We start from the raw sequence: 16,605 nt of genomic DNA on the forward strand, positions 1-16,605 counted from the left end.
CTCGCTTCGTTTCCGAGATATTTGCAGATTCAGCTCAAAGGAACGGGCCTGACGGACATATTTCGAGATACTTCCTCTTCTTGTTGTTCTTCCTCTGCACAGCTAAGCTGGAAGTGGCATTTGCAGCTCGCAATAGTGCAGAGTTATCTCAAAGAAAGGGGCCACGGTGTTTCTGTATCTCTATTATGTTGGTGCGGCTTCGGAACTTTTAAATATCTTGATATATCTCGAGAACTACGCATCTGATCAAAAAATATCATAGAACATAAAAAGTAGGAAACTTAATTCTCTACAAAAAAGGTCTCTTAACATTTTGCCATAGCTCGCTTCGTTCCCGAGATATTTGCAGATTTATCTCAAGGGAAGGGGCCTGACGGACATATTTCGAGATATTTCTTCTTCTTGTTGTTCTTCTTCTGCACAGCTAAGCTGGAAGTGGCATTTGCGGCTCGCACTAGTGCAGAGTTATCTCAAAGAAAGGGGCCACGGTGTTTCTGTATCTCTATTATGTTGGTGCGGCTTCGGAACTTTTAAATATCTCGATATATCTCGAGAACTACGCGTCTGATCGAAAAATATCATAGAACATAAAAAGTAGGAAACTTAATTCTCTACAAAAAAGGTCTCTTAACATTTTGCCATAGCTCGCTTCGTTTCCGAGATATTTGCAGATTTATTTCAAGGGAAGGGGCCTGACGGAGATATTTCGAGATATTTCTTCTTCTTGTTGTTCTTCTTCTGCACAGCTAAGCTGGAAGTGGCATTTGCGGCTCGCACTGGTGCAGAGTTATCTCAAAGAAAGGAGCCACGGTGTTTCTGTATCTCTATTATGTTGGTGCGGCTTCGGAACTTTTAAATATCTCGATATATCTCGAAAACTACGCTTCTGATCGAAAAATATCATAGAACATAAATTGTAGGAAACATAATTCTCTACAAAAAACGTATCTTAACATTTTGCCATAGCTCGCTTCGTTTCCGAGATATTTGCAGATTCAGCTCAAAGGAACGGGCCTGACGGACATATTTCGAGATACTTGTTCTTCTTGTTGTTCTTCCTCTGCACAGCTAAGCTGGAAGTGGCATTTGCAGCTCGCAATAGTGCAGAGTTATCTCAAAGAAAGGGGCCACGGTGTTTCTGTATCTCTATTATGTTGGTGCGGCTTCGGAACTTTTAAATATCTTGATATATCTCGAGAACTACGCATCTGATCAAAAAATATCATAGAACATAAAAAGTAGGAAACTTAATTCTCTACAAAAAAGGTCTCTTAACATTTTGCCATAGCTCGCTTCGTTCCCGAGATATTTGCAGATTTATCTCAAGGGAAGGGGCCTGACGGACATATTTCGAGATATTTCTTCTTCTTGTTGTTCTTCTTCTGCACAGCTAAGCTGGAAGTGGCATTTGCGGCTCGCACTAGTGCAGAGTTATCTCAAAGAAAGGGGCCACGGTGTTTCTGTATCTCTATTATGTTGGTGCGGCTTCGGAACTTTTAAATATCTCGATATATCTCGAAAACTACGCTTCTGATCAAAAAATATCATAGAACATAAATTGTAGGAAACATAATTCTCTACAAAAAAGGTCTCTTAACATTTTGCCATAGCTCGCTTCGTTTCCGCGATATTTGCAGATATATCTCAAGGGAAGGGGCCTGACGGACATATTTCGAGATATTTCTTCTTCTTGTTGTTCTTCTTCTGCACAGCTAAGCTGGAAGTGGCATTTGCGGCTCGCACTAGTGCAGAGTTATCTCAAAGAAAGGGGCCACGGTGTTTCTGTATCTCTGTTATGTTGGTGCGGCTTCGGAACTTTTAAATATCTCGATATATCTCGAAAACTACGCTTCTGATCAAAAAATATCATAGAACATAAAAAGTAGGAAACTTAATTCTCTACAAAAAAGGTCTCTTAACATTTTGCCATAGCTCGCTTCGTTTCCGAGATATTTGCATATTTATCTCAAGCGAAGGGGCCTGACGGACATATTTCGAGATATTTCTTCTTCTTGTTGTTCTTCTTCTGCACAGCTAAGCTGGAAGTGGCATTTGCGGCTCGCACTAGTGCAGAGTTATCTCAAAGAAAGGGGCCACGGTGTTTCTGTATCTCTATTATGTTGGTGCGGCTTCGGAACTTTTAAATATCTCGATATATCTCGAAAACTACGCTTCTGATCAAAAAATATCACAGAACATAAAAAGTAGGAAACTTAATTCTCTACAAAAAAGGTCTCTTAACATTTTGCCATAGCTCGCTTCGTTTCCGAGATATTTGCAGATTTATCTCAAGGGAAGGGGCCTAACGGACATATTTCGAGATATTTCTTCTTCTTGTTGTTCTTCTTCTGCACAGCTAAACTGGAAGTGGCATTTCCAGCTCGCAATAGTGCAGAGTTATCTCAAAGAAAGGGGCCACGGTGTTTCAGTATCTCTATTATGTTGGTGCGGCTTCGGAACTTTTAAATATCTTGATATATCTCGAGAACTACTCATCTGATCAAAAAATATCATAGAACATAAAAAGTAGGAAACTTAATTCTCTACAAAAAAGGTCTCTTAACATTTTGCCATAGCTCGCTTCGTTTCCGAGATATTTGCAGATTTATCTCAAGGGAAGGGGCCTGACGGACATATTTCGAGATATTTCTTCTTCTTGTTGTTCTTCTTCTGCACAGCTAAGCTGGAAGTGGCATTTGCGGCTCGCACTAGTGCAGAGTTATCTCAAAGAAAGGGGCCACGGTGTTTCTGTATCTCTATTATGTTGGTGCGGCTTCGGAACTTTTAAATATCTTGATATATCTCGAGAACTACGCATCTGATCAAAAAATATCATAGAACATAAAAAGTAGGAAACTTAATTCTCTACAAAAAAGGTCTCTTAACATTTTGCCATAGCTCGCTTCGTTTCCGAGATATTTGCAGATTCAGCTCAAAGGAACTGGCCTGACGGACATATTTCGAGATATTTCTTCTTCTTGTTGTTCTTCTTCTGCACAGCTAAGCTCGAAGTGGCATTTGCAGCTCGCAATAGTGCAGAGTTATCTCAAAGAAAGAGGCCACGGTGTTTCTGTACCTCTATTATGTTGGTGCAGCTTCGGAACTTTTAAATATCTTGATATATCTCGAGAACTACGCATCTGATCAAAAAATATCATCGAACATAAAAAGTAGGAAACTTAATTCTCTACAAAAAAGATCTCTTAACATTTTGCCATAGCTCGCTTCGTTTCCGAGATATTTGCAGATTCAGCTCAAAGGAACTGGCCTGACGGACATATTTCGAGATATTTCTTCTTCTTGTTGTTCTTCTTCTGCACAGCTAAGCTGGAAGTGGCATTTGCGGCTCGCACTAGTGCAGAGTTATCTCAAAGAAAGGGGCCACGGTGTTTCTGTATCTCTATTATGTTGGTGCGGCTTCGGAACTTTTAAATATCTTGATATATCTCGAGAACTACGCGTCTGATCAAAAAATATCATAGAACATAAAAAGTAGGAAACTTAATTCTCTACCACAACGGTCTCTTAACATTTTGCCACAGCTCGCTTCGTTTCCGAGATATTTGCATATTTATCTCAAGGGAAGGGGCCTGACGGACATATTTCGAGATATTTCTTCTTCTTGTTGTTCTTCTTCTGCACAGCTAAGCTGGAAGTGGCATTTGCGGCTCGCACTAGTGCAGAGTTATCTCAAAGAAAGGGGCCACGGTGTTTCTGTATCTCTATTATGTTGGTGCGGCTTCGGAACTTTTAAATATCTTGATATATCTCGAGAACTACGCATCTGATCAAAAAATATCATAGAACATAAAAAGTAGGAAACTTAATTCTCTACAAAAAAGGTCTCTTAACATTTTGCCATAGCTCGCTTCGTTTCCGAGATATTTGCATATTTATCTCAAGGGAAGGGGCCTGACGGACATATTTCGAGATATTTCTTCTTCTTGTTGTTCTTCTTCTGCACAGCTAAGCTGGAAGTGGCATTTGCGGCTCGCACTAGTGCAGAGTTATCTCAAAGAAAGGGGCCACGGTGTTTCTGTATCTCTATTATGTTGGTGCGGCTTCGGAACTTTTAAATATCTCGATATATCTCGAAAACTACGCTTCTGATCAAAAAATATCATAGAACATAAAAAGTAGGAAACTTAATTCTCTACAAAAAAGGTCTCTTAACATTTTGCCATAGCTCGCTTCGTTTCCGAGATATTTGCAGATTTATCTCAAGGGAAGGGGCCTGACGGACATATTTCGAGATATTTCTTCTTCTTGTTGTTCTTCTTCTGCACAGCTAAGCTGGAAGTGGCATTTGCGGCTCGCACTAGTGCAGAGTTATCTCAAAGAAAGGGGCCACGGTGTTTCTGTATCTCTATTATGTTGGTGCGGCTTCGGAACTTTTAAATATCTCGATATATCTCGAAAACTACGCTTCTGATCAAAAAATATCATAGAACATAAAAAGTAGGAAACTTAATTCTCTACAAAAAAGGTCTCTTAACATTTTGCCATAGCTCGCTTCGTTTCCGAGATATTTGCAGATTTATCTCAAGGGAAGGGGCCTGACGGACATATTTCGAGATATTTCTTCTTCTTGTTGTTCTTCTTCTGCACAGCTAAGCTGGAAGTGGCATTTGCGGCTCGCACTAGTGCAGAGTTATCTCAAAGAAAGGGGCCACGGTGTTTCTGTATCTCTATTATGTTGGTGCGGCTTCGGAACTTTTAAATATCTTGATATATCTCGAGAACTACGCATCTGATCAAAAAATATCATAGAACATAAAAAGTAGGAAACTTAATTCTCTACAAAAAAGGTCTCTTAACATTTTGCCATAGCTCGCTTCGTTTCCGAGATATTTGCAGATTCAGCTCAAAGGAACTGGCCTGACGGACATATTTCGAGATATTTCTTCTTCTTGTTGTTCTTCTTCTGCACAGCTAAGCTCGAAGTGGCATTTGCAGCTCGCAATAGTGCAGAGTTATCTCAAAGAAAGAGGCCACGGTGTTTCTGTACCTCTATTATGTTGGTGCAGCTTCGGAACTTTTAAATATCTTGATATATCTCGAGAACTACGCATCTGATCAAAAAATATCATCGAACATAAAAAGTAGGAAACTTAATTCTCTACAAAAAAGATCTCTTAACATTTTGCCATAGCTCGCTTCGTTTCCGAGATATTTGCAGATTCAGCTCAAAGGAACTGGCCTGACGGACATATTTCGAGATATTTCTTCTTCTTGTTGTTCTTCTTCTGCACAGCTAAGCTGGAAGTGGCATTTGCGGCTCGCACTAGTGCAGAGTTATCTCAAAGAAAGGGGCCACGGTGTTTCTGTATCTCTATTATGTTGGTGCGGCTTCGGAACTTTTAAATATCTTGATATATCTCGAGAACTACGCGTCTGATCAAAAAATATCATAGAACATAAAAAGTAGGAAACTTAATTCTCTACCACAACGGTCTCTTAACATTTTGCCACAGCTCGCTTCGTTTCCGAGATATTTGCATATTTATCTCAAGGGAAGGGGCCTGACGGACATATTTCGAGATATTTCTTCTTCTTGTTGTTCTTCTTCTGCACAGCTAAGCTGGAAGTGGCATTTGCGGCTCGCACTAGTGCAGAGTTATCTCAAAGAAAGGGGCCACGGTGTTTCTGTATCTCTATTATGTTGGTGCGGCTTCGGAACTTTTAAATATCTTGATATATCTCGAGAACTACGCATCTGATCAAAAAATATCATAGAACATAAAAAGTAGGAAACTTAATTCTCTACAAAAAAGGTCTCTTAACATTTTGCCATAGCTCGCTTCGTTTCCGAGATATTTGCATATTTATCTCAAGGGAAGGGGCCTGACGGACATATTTCGAGATATTTCTTCTTCTTGTTGTTCTTCTTCTGCACAGCTAAGCTGGAAGTGGCATTTGCGGCTCGCACTAGTGCAGAGTTATCTCAAAGAAAGGGGCCACGGTGTTTCTGTATCTCTATTATGTTGGTGCGGCTTCGGAACTTTTAAATATCTCGATATATCTCGAAAACTACGCTTCTGATCAAAAAATATCATAGAACATAAAAAGTAGGAAACTTAATTCTCTACAAAAAAGGTCTCTTAACATTTTGCCATAGCTCGCTTCGTTTCCGAGATATTTGCAGATTTATCTCAAGGGAAGGGGCCTGACGGACATATTTCGAGATATTTCTTCTTCTTGTTGTTCTTCTTCTGCACAGCTAAGCTGGAAGTGGCATTTGCGGCTCGCACTAGTGCAGAGTTATCTCAAAGAAAGGGGCCACGGTGTTTCTGTATCTCTATTATGTTGGTGCGGCTTCGGAACTTTTAAATATCTCGATATATCTCGAAAACTACGCTTCTGATCAAAAAATATCATAGAACATAAAAAGTAGGAAACTTAATTCTCTACAAAAAAGGTCTCTTAACATTTTGCCATAGCTCGCTTCGTTTCCGAGATATTTGCAGATTTATCTCAAGGGAAGGGGCCTGACGGACATATTTCGAGATATTTCTTCTTCTTGTTGTTCTTCTTCTGCACAGCTAAGCTGGAAGTGGCATTTGCGGCTCGCACTAGTGCAGAGTTATCTCAAAGAAAGGGGCCACGGTGTTTCTGTATCTCTATTATGTTGGTGCGGCTTCGGAACTTTTAAATATCTTGATATATCTCGAGAACTACGCATCTGATCAAAAAATATCATAGAACATAAAAAGTAGGAAACTTAATTCTCTACAAAAAAGGTCTCTTAACATTTTGCCATAGCTCGCTTCGTTTCCGAGATATTTGCATATTTATCTCAAGGGAAGGGGCCTGACGGACATATTTCGAGATATTTCTTCTTCTTGTTGTTCTTCTTCTGCACAGCTAAGCTGGAAGTGGCATTTGCGGCTCGCACTAGTGCAGAGTTATCTCAAAGAAAGGGGCCACGGTGTTTCTGTATCTCTATTATGTTGGTGCGGCTTCGGAACTTTTAAATATCTCGATATATCTCGAAAACTACGCTTCTGATCAAAAAATATCATAGAACATAAATTGTAGGAAACATAATTCTCTACAAAAAAGGTCTCTTAACATTTTGCCATAGCTCGCTTCGTTTCCAAGATATTTGCAGATTTATCTCAAGGGAAGGGGCCTAACGGACATATTTCGAGATATTTCTTCGTCTTGTTGTTCTTCTTCTGCACAGCTAAACTGGAAGTGGCATTTCCAGCTCGCAATAGTGCAGAGTTATCTCAAAGAAAGGGGCCACGGTGTTTCTGTATCTCTATTATGTTGGTGCGGCTTCGGAACTTTTAAATATCTTGATATATCTCGAGAACTACGCATCTGATCAAAAAATATCATAGAACATAAAAAGTAGGAAACTTAATTCTCTACAAAAAAGGTCTCTTAACATTTTGCCATAGCTCGCTTCGTTTCCGAGATATTTGCAGATTTATCTCAAGGGAAGGGGCCTGACGGACATATTTCGAGATATTTCTTCTTCTTGTTGTTCTTCTTCTGCACAGCTAAGCTGGAAGTGGCATTTGCGGCGCGCACTAGTGCAGAGTTATCTCAAAGAAAGGGGCCACGGTGTTTCTGTATCTCTATTATGTTGGTGCGGCTTCGGAACTTTTAAATATCTCGATATATCTCGAAAACTACGCTTCTGATCAAAAAATATCATAGAACATAAATTGTAGGAAACATAATTCTCTACAAAAAAGGTCTCTTAACATTTTGCCATAGCTCGCTTCGTTTCCGAGATATTTGCAGATTTATCTCAAGGGAAGGGGCCTAACGGACATATTTCGAGATATTTCTTCGTCTTGTTGTTCTTCTTCTGCACAGCTAAACTGGAAGTGGCATTTCCAGCTCGCAATAGTGCAGAGTTATCTCAAAGAAAGGGGCCACGGTGTTTCTGTATCTCTATTATGTTGGTGCGGCTTCGGAACTTTTAAATATCTTGATATATCTCGAGAACTACGCATCTGATCAAAAAATATCATAGAACATAAAAAGTAGGAAACTTAATTCTCTACAAAAAAGGTCTCTTAACATTTTGCCATAGCTCGCTTCGTTTCCGAGATATTTGCATATTTATCTCAAGGGAAGGGGCCGGACGGACATATTTCGAGATATTTCTTCTTCTTGTTGTTCTTCTTCTGCACAGCTAAGCTGGAAGTGGCATTTGCGGCTCGCACTAGTGCAGAGTTATCTCAAAGAAAGGGGCCACGGTGTTTCTGTATCTCTATTATGTTGTTGCGGCTTCGGAACTTTTAAATATCTCGATATATCTCGAAAACTACGCTTCTGATCAAAAAATATCATAGAACATAAATTGTAGGAAACATAATTCTCTACAAAAAAGGTCTCTTAACATTTTGCCATAGCTCGCTTCGTTTCCGAGATATTTGCAGATTTATCTCAAGGGAAGGGGCCTAACGGACATATTTCGAGATATTTCTTCGTCTTGTTGTTCTTCTTCTGCACAGCTAAGCTGGAAGTGGCATTTGCAGCTCGCAATATTGCAGAGTTATCTCACAGAAAGGGGCCACGGTGTTTCTGTATCTCTATTATGTTGGTGCGGCTTCGGAACTTTTAAATATCTTGATATATCTCGAGAACTACGCATCTGATCAAAAAATATCATAGAACATAAAAAGTAGGAAACTTAATTCTCTACAAAAAAGGTCTCTTAACATTTTGCTATAGCTCGCTTCGTTTCCGAGATATTTGCAGATTTATCTCAAGGGAAGGGGCCTGACGGACATATTTCGAGATATTTCTTCTTCTTGTTGTTCTTCTTCTGCACAGCTAAGCTGGAAGTGGCATTTGCGGCTCGCACTGGTGCAGAGTTATCTCAAAGAAAGGGGCCACGGTGTTTCTGTATCTCTATTATGTTGGTGCGGCTTCGGAACTTTTAAATATCTCGATATATCTCGAAAACTACGCTTCTGATCAAAAAATATCATAGAACATAAAAAGTAGGAAACTTAATTCTCTACAAAAAAGGTCTCTTAACATTTTGCCATAGCTCGCTTCGTTTCCGAGATATTTGCAGATTCATCTCAAGGGAAGGGGTCTGACGGACATATTTCGAGATATTTCTTCTTCTTGTTGTTCTTCTTCTGCACAACTAAGCTGGAAGTGGCATTTGCGGCTCGCACTAGTGCAGAGTTATCTCAAAGAAAGGGGCCACGGTGTTTCTGTATCTCTATTATGTTGGTGCGGCTTCGGAACTTTTAAATATCTCGATATATCTCGAAAACTACGCTTCTGATCAAAAAATATCATAGAACATAAATTGTAGGAAACTTAATTCTCTACAAAAAAGGTCTCTTAACATTTTGCCATAGCTCGCTTCGTTTCCGAGATATTTGCAGATTTATCTCAAGGGAAGGGGCCTAACGGACATATTTCGAGATATTTCCTCTTCTTGTTGTTCTTCTTCTGCACAGCTAAACTGGAAGTGGCATTTCCAGCTCGCAATAGTGCAGAGTTATCTCAAAGAAAGGGGCCACGGTGTTTCTGTATCTCTATTATGTTGGTGCGGCTTCGGAACTTTTAAATATCTTGATATATCTCGAGAACTACGCATCTGATCAAAAAATATCATAGAACATAAAAAGTAGGAAACTTAATTCTCTACAAAAAAGGTCTCTTAACATTTTGCCATAGCTCGCTTCGTTTCCGAGATATTTGCAGATTTATCTCAAGGGAAGGGGCCTGACGGACATATTTCGAGATATTCCTTCTTCTTGTTGTTCTTCTTCTGCACAGCTAAGCTGGAAGTGGCATTTGCGGCGCGCACTAGTGCAGAGTTATCTCAAAGAAAGGGGCCACGGTGTTTCTGTATCTCTATTATGTTGGTGCGGCTTCGGAACTTTTAAATATCTCGATATATCTCGAAAACTACGCTTCTGATCAAAAAATATCATAGAACATAAATTGTAGGAAACATAATTCTCTACAAAAAAGGTCTCTTAACATTTTGCCATAGCTCGCTTCGTTTCCGAGATATTTGCAGATTTATCTCAAGGGAAGGGGCCTAACGGACATATTTCGAGATATTTCTTCGTCTTGTTGTTCTTCTTCTGCACAGCTAAACTGGAAGTGGCATTTCCAGCTCGCAATAGTGCAGAGTTATCTCAAAGAAAGGGGCCACGGTGTTTCTGTATCTCTATTATGTTGGTGCGGCTTCGGAACTTTTAAATATCTTGATATATCTCGAGAACTACGCATCTGATCAAAAAATATCATAGAACATAAAAAGTAGGAAACTTAATTCTCTACAAAAAAGGTCTCTTAACATTTTGCCATAGCTCGCTTCGTTTCCGAGATATTTGCATATTTATCTCAAGGGAAGGGGCCGGACGGACATATTTCGAGATATTTCTTCTTCTTGTTGTTCTTCTTCTGCACAGCTAAGCTGGAAGTGGCATTTGCGGCTCGCACTAGTGCAGAGTTATCTCAAAGAAAGGGGCCACGGTGTTTCTGTATCTCTATTATGTTGTTGCGGCTTCGGAACTTTTAAATATCTCGATATATCTCGAAAACTACGCTTCTGATCAAAAAATATCATAGAACATAAATTGTAGGAAACATAATTCTCTACAAAAAAGGTCTCTTAACATTTTGCCATAGCTCGCTTCGTTTCCGAGATATTTGCAGATTTATCTCAAGGGAAGGGGCCTAACGGACATATTTCGAGATATTTCTTCGTCTTGTTGTTCTTCTTCTGCACAGCTAAGCTGGAAGTGGCATTTGCAGCTCGCAATATTGCAGAGTTATCTCACAGAAAGGGGCCACGGTGTTTCTGTATCTCTATTATGTTGGTGCGGCTTCGGAACTTTTAAATATCTTGATATATCTCGAGAACTACGCATCTGATCAAAAAATATCATAGAACATAAAAAGTAGGAAACTTAATTCTCTACAAAAAAGGTCTCTTAACATTTTGCTATAGCTCGCTTCGTTTCCGAGATATTTGCAGATTTATCTCAAGGGAAGGGGCCTGACGGACATATTTCGAGATATTTCTTCTTCTTGTTGTTCTTCTTCTGCACAGCTAAGCTGGAAGTGGCATTTGCGGCTCGCACTGGTGCAGAGTTATCTCAAAGAAAGGGGCCACGGTGTTTCTGTATCTCTATTATGTTGGTGCGGCTTCGGAACTTTTAAATATCTCGATATATCTCGAAAACTACGCTTCTGATCAAAAAATATCATAGAACATAAAAAGTAGGAAACTTAATTCTCTACAAAAAAGGTCTCTTAACATTTTGCCATAGCTCGCTTCGTTTCCGAGATATTTGCAGATTCATCTCAAGGGAAGGGGTCTGACGGACATATTTCGAGATATTTCTTCTTCTTGTTGTTCTTCTTCTGCACAACTAAGCTGGAAGTGGCATTTGCGGCTCGCACTAGTGCAGAGTTATCTCAAAGAAAGGGGCCACGGTGTTTCTGTATCTCTATTATGTTGGTGCGGCTTCGGAACTTTTAAATATCTCGATATATCTCGAAAACTACGCTTCTGATCAAAAAATATCATAGAACATAAATTGTAGGAAACTTAATTCTCTACAAAAAAGGTCTCTTAACATTTTGCCATAGCTCGCTTCGTTTCCGAGATATTTGCAGATTTATCTCAAGGGAAGGGGCCTAACGGACATATTTCGAGATATTTCCTCTTCTTGTTGTTCTTCTTCTGCACAGCTAAACTGGAAGTGGCATTTCCAGCTCGCAATAGTGCAGAGTTATCTCAAAGAAAGGGGCCACGGTGTTTCTGTATCTCTATTATGTTGGTGCGGCTTCGGAACTTTTAAATATCTTGATATATCTCGAGAACTACGCATCTGATCAAAAAATATCATAGAACATAAAAAGTAGGAAACTTAATTCTCTACAAAAAAGGTCTCTTAACATTTTGCCATAGCTCGCTTCGTTTCCGAGATATTTGCAGATTTATCTCAAGGGAAGGGGCCTGACGGACATATTTCGAGATATTCCTTCTTCTTGTTGTTCTTCTTCTGCACAGCTAAGCTGGAAGTGGCATTTGCGGCGCGCACTAGTGCAGAGTTATCTCAAAGAAAGGGGCCACGGTGTTTCTGTATCTCTATTATGTTGGTGCGTCTTCGGAACTTTTAAATATCTTGATATATCTCGAGAACTACGCATCTGATCAAAAAATATCATAGAACATAAAAAGTAGGAAACTTAATTCTCTACAAAAAAGGTCTCTTAACATTTTGCCATAGCTCGCTTCGTTTCCGAGATATTTGCATATTTATCTCAAGGGAAGGGGCCTGACGGACATATTTCGAGATATTTCTTCTTCTTGTTGTTCTTCTTCTGCACAGCTAAGCTGGAAGTGGCATTTGCGGCATGCACTAGTGCAGAGTTATCTCAAAGAAAGGGGCCACGGTGTTTCTGTATCTCTATTATGTTGGTGCGGCTTCGGAACTTTTAAATATCTCGATATATCTCGAAAACTACGCTTCTGATCAAAAAATATCATAGAACATAAATTGTAGGAAACATAATTCTCTACAAAAAAGGTCTCTTAACATTTTGCCATAGCTCGCTTCGTTTCCGAGATATTTGCAGATTTATCTCAAGGGAAGGGGCCTAACGGACATATTTCGAGATATTTCTTCGTCTTGTTGTTCTTCTTCTGCACAGCTAAACTGGAAGTGGCATTTCCAGCTCGCAATAGTGCAGAGTTATCTCAAAGAAAGGGGCCACGGTGTTTCTGTATCTCTATTATGTTGGTGCGGCTTCGGAACTTTTAAATATCTTGATATATCTCGAGAACTACGCATCTGATCAAAAAATATCATAGAACATAAAAAGTAGGAAACTTAATTCTCTACAAAAAAGGTCTCTTAACATTTTGCCATAGCTCGCTTCGTTTCCGAGATATTTGCAGATTTATCTCAAGGGAAGGGGCCTGACGGACATATTTCGAGATATTTCTTCTTCTTGTTGTTCTTCTTCTGCACAGCTAAGCTGGAAGTGGCATTTGCGGCGCGCACTAGTGCAGAGTTATCTCAAAGAAAGGGGCCACGGTGTTTCTGTATCTCTATTATGTTGGTGCGGCTTCGGAACTTTTAAATATCTCGATATATCTCGAAAACTACGCTTCTGATCAAAAAATATCATAGAACATAAATTGTAGGAAACATAATTCTCTACAAAAAAGGTCTCTTAACATTTTGCCATAGCTCGCTTCGTTTCCGAGATATTTGCAGATTTATCTCAAGGGAAGGGGCCTAACGGACATATTTCGAGATATTTCTTCGTCTTGTTGTTCTTCTTCTGCACAGCTAAACTGGAAGTGGCATTTCCAGCTCGCAATAGTGCAGAGTTATCTCAAAGAAAGGGGCCACGGTGTTTCTGTATCTCTATTATGTTGGTGCGGCTTCGGAACTTTTAAATATCTTGATATATCTCGAGAACTACGCATCTGATCAAAAAATATCATAGAACATAAAAAGTAGGAAACTTAATTCTCTACAAAAAAGGTCTCTTAACATTTTGCCATAGCTCGCTTCGTTTCCGAGATATTTGCATATTTATCTCAAGGGAAGGGGCCGGACGGACATATTTCGAGATATTTCTTCTTCTTGTTGTTCTTCTTCTGCACAGCTAAGCTGGAAGTGGCATTTGCGGCTCGCACTAGTGCAGAGTTATCTCAAAGAAAGGGGCCACGGTGTTTCTGTATCTCTATTATGTTGTTGCGGCTTCGGAACTTTTAAATATCTCGATATATCTCGAAAACTACGCTTCTGATCAAAAAATATCATAGAACATAAATTGTAGGAAACATAATTCTCTACAAAAAAGGTCTCTTAACATTTTGCCATAGCTCGCTTCGTTTCCGAGATATTTGCAGATTTATCTCAAGGGAAGGGGCCTAACGGACATATTTCGAGATATTTCTTCGTCTTGTTGTTCTTCTTCTGCACAGCTAAGCTGGAAGTGGCATTTGCAGCTCGCAATATTGCAGAGTTATCTCACAGAAAGGGGCCACGGTGTTTCTGTATCTCTATTATGTTGGTGCGGCTTCGGAACTTTTAAATATCTTGATATATCTCGAGAACTACGCATCTGATCAAAAAATATCATAGAACATAAAAAGTAGGAAACTTAATTCTCTACAAAAAAGGTCTCTTAACATTTTGCTATAGCTCGCTTCGTTTCCGAGATATTTGCAGATTTATCTCAAGGGAAGGGGCCTGACGGACATATTTCGAGATATTTCTTCTTCTTGTTGTTCTTCTTCTGCACAGCTAAGCTGGAAGTGGCATTTGCGGCTCGCACTGGTGCAGAGTTATCTCAAAGAAAGGGGCCACGGTGTTTCTGTATCTCTATTATGTTGGTGCGGCTTCGGAACTTTTAAATATCTCGATATATCTCGAAAACTACGCTTCTGATCAAAAAATATCATAGAACATAAAAAGTAGGAAACTTAATTCTCTACAAAAAAGGTCTCTTAACATTTTGCCATAGCTCGCTTCGTTTCCGAGATATTTGCAGATTCATCTCAAGGGAAGGGGTCTGACGGACATATTTCGAGATATTTCTTCTTCTTGTTGTTCTTCTTCTGCACAACTAAGCTGGAAGTGGCATTTGCGGCTCGCACTAGTGCAGAGTTATCTCAAAGAAAGGGGCCACGGTGTTTCTGTATCTCTATTATGTTGGTGCGGCTTCGGAACTTTTAAATATCTCGATATATCTCGAAAACTACGCTTCTGATCAAAAAATATCATAGAACATAAATTGTAGGAAACTTAATTCTCTACAAAAAAGGTCTCTTAACATTTTGCCATAGCTCGCTTCGTTTCCGAGATATTTGCAGATTTATCTCAAGGGAAGGGGCCTAACGGACATATTTCGAGATATTTCCTCTTCTTGTTGTTCTTCTTCTGCACAGCTAAACTGGAAGTGGCATTTCCAGCTCGCAATAGTGCAGAGTTATCTCAAAGAAAGGGGCCACGGTGTTTCTGTATCTCTATTATGTTGGTGCGGCTTCGGAACTTTTAAATATCTTGATATATCTCGAGAACTACGCATCTGATCAAAAAATATCATAGAACATAAAAAGTAGGAAACTTAATTCTCTACAAAAAAGGTCTCTTAACATTTTGCCATAGCTCGCTTCGTTTCCGAGATATTTGCAGATTTATCTCAAGGGAAGGGGCCTGACGGACATATTTCGAGATATTCCTTCTTCTTGTTGTTCTTCTTCTGCACAGCTAAGCTGGAAGTGGCATTTGCGGCGCGCACTAGTGCAGAGTTATCTCAAAGAAAGGGGCCACGGTGTTTCTGTATCTCTATTATGTTGGTGCGTCTTCGGAACTTTTAAATATCTTGATATATCTCGAGAACTACGCATCTGATCAAAAAATATCATAGAACATAAAAAGTAGGAAACTTAATTCTCTACAAAAAAGGTCTCTTAACATTTTGCCATAGCTCGCTTCGTTTCCGAGATATTTGCATATTTATCTCAAGGGAAGGGGCCTGACGGACATATTTCGAGATATTTCTTCTTCTTGTTGTTCTTCTTCTGCACAGCTAAGCTGGAAGTGGCATTTGCGGCATGCACTAGTGCAGAGTTATCTCAAAGAAAGGGGCCACGGTGTTTCTGTATCTCTATTATGTTGGTGCGGCTTCGGAACTTTTAAATATCTCGATATATCTCGAAAACTACGCTTCTGATCAAAAAATATCATAGAACATAAATTGTAGGAAACATAATTCTCTACAAAAAAGGTCTCTTAACATTTTGCCATAGCTCGCTTCGTTTCCGAGATATTTGCAGATTTATCTCAAGGGAAGGGGCCTAACGGACATATTTCGAGATATTTCTTCGTCTTGTTGTTCTTCTTCTGCACAGCTAAACTGGAAGTGGCATTTCCAGCTCGCAATAGTGCAGAGTTATCTCAAAGAAAGGGGCCACGGTGTTTCTGTATCTCTATTATGTTGGTGCGGCTTCGGAACTTTTAAATATCTTGATATATCTCGAGAACTACGCATCTGATCAAAAAATATCATAGAACATAAAAAGTAGGAAACTTAATTCTCTACAAAAAAGGTCTCTTAACATTTTGCCATAGCTCGCTTCGTTTCCGAGATATTTGCAGATTTATCTCAAGGGAAGGGGCCTGACGGACATATTTCGAGATATTTCTTCTTCTTGTTGTTCTTCTTCTGCACAGCTAAGCTGGAAGTGGCATTTGCGGCGCGCACTAGTGCAGAGTTATCTCAAAGAAAGGGGCCACGGTGTTTCTGTATCTCTATTATGTTGGTGCGGCTTCGGAACTTTTAAATATCTCGATATATCTCGAAAACTACGCTTCTGATCAAAAAATATCATAGAACATAAATTGTAGGAAACATAATTCTCTACAAAAAAGGTCTCTTAACATTTTGCCATAGCTCGCTTCGTTTCCGAGATATTTGCAGATTTATCTCAAGGGAAGGGGCCTAACGGACATATTTCGAGATATTTCTTCGTCTTGTTGTTCTTCTTCTGCACAGCTAAACTGGAAGTGGCATTTCCAGCTCGCAATAGTGCAGAGTTATCTCAAAGAAAGGGGCCACGGTGTTTCTGTATCTCTA

The sequence above is a fragment of the Osmia lignaria genome, unplaced genomic scaffold (genome assembly GCF_051020975.1).
Source record: "Osmia lignaria lignaria isolate PbOS001 unplaced genomic scaffold, iyOsmLign1 scaffold0001, whole genome shotgun sequence".
NCBI classification, from domain to species: Eukaryota; Metazoa; Arthropoda; class Insecta; order Hymenoptera; family Megachilidae; genus Osmia; species Osmia lignaria.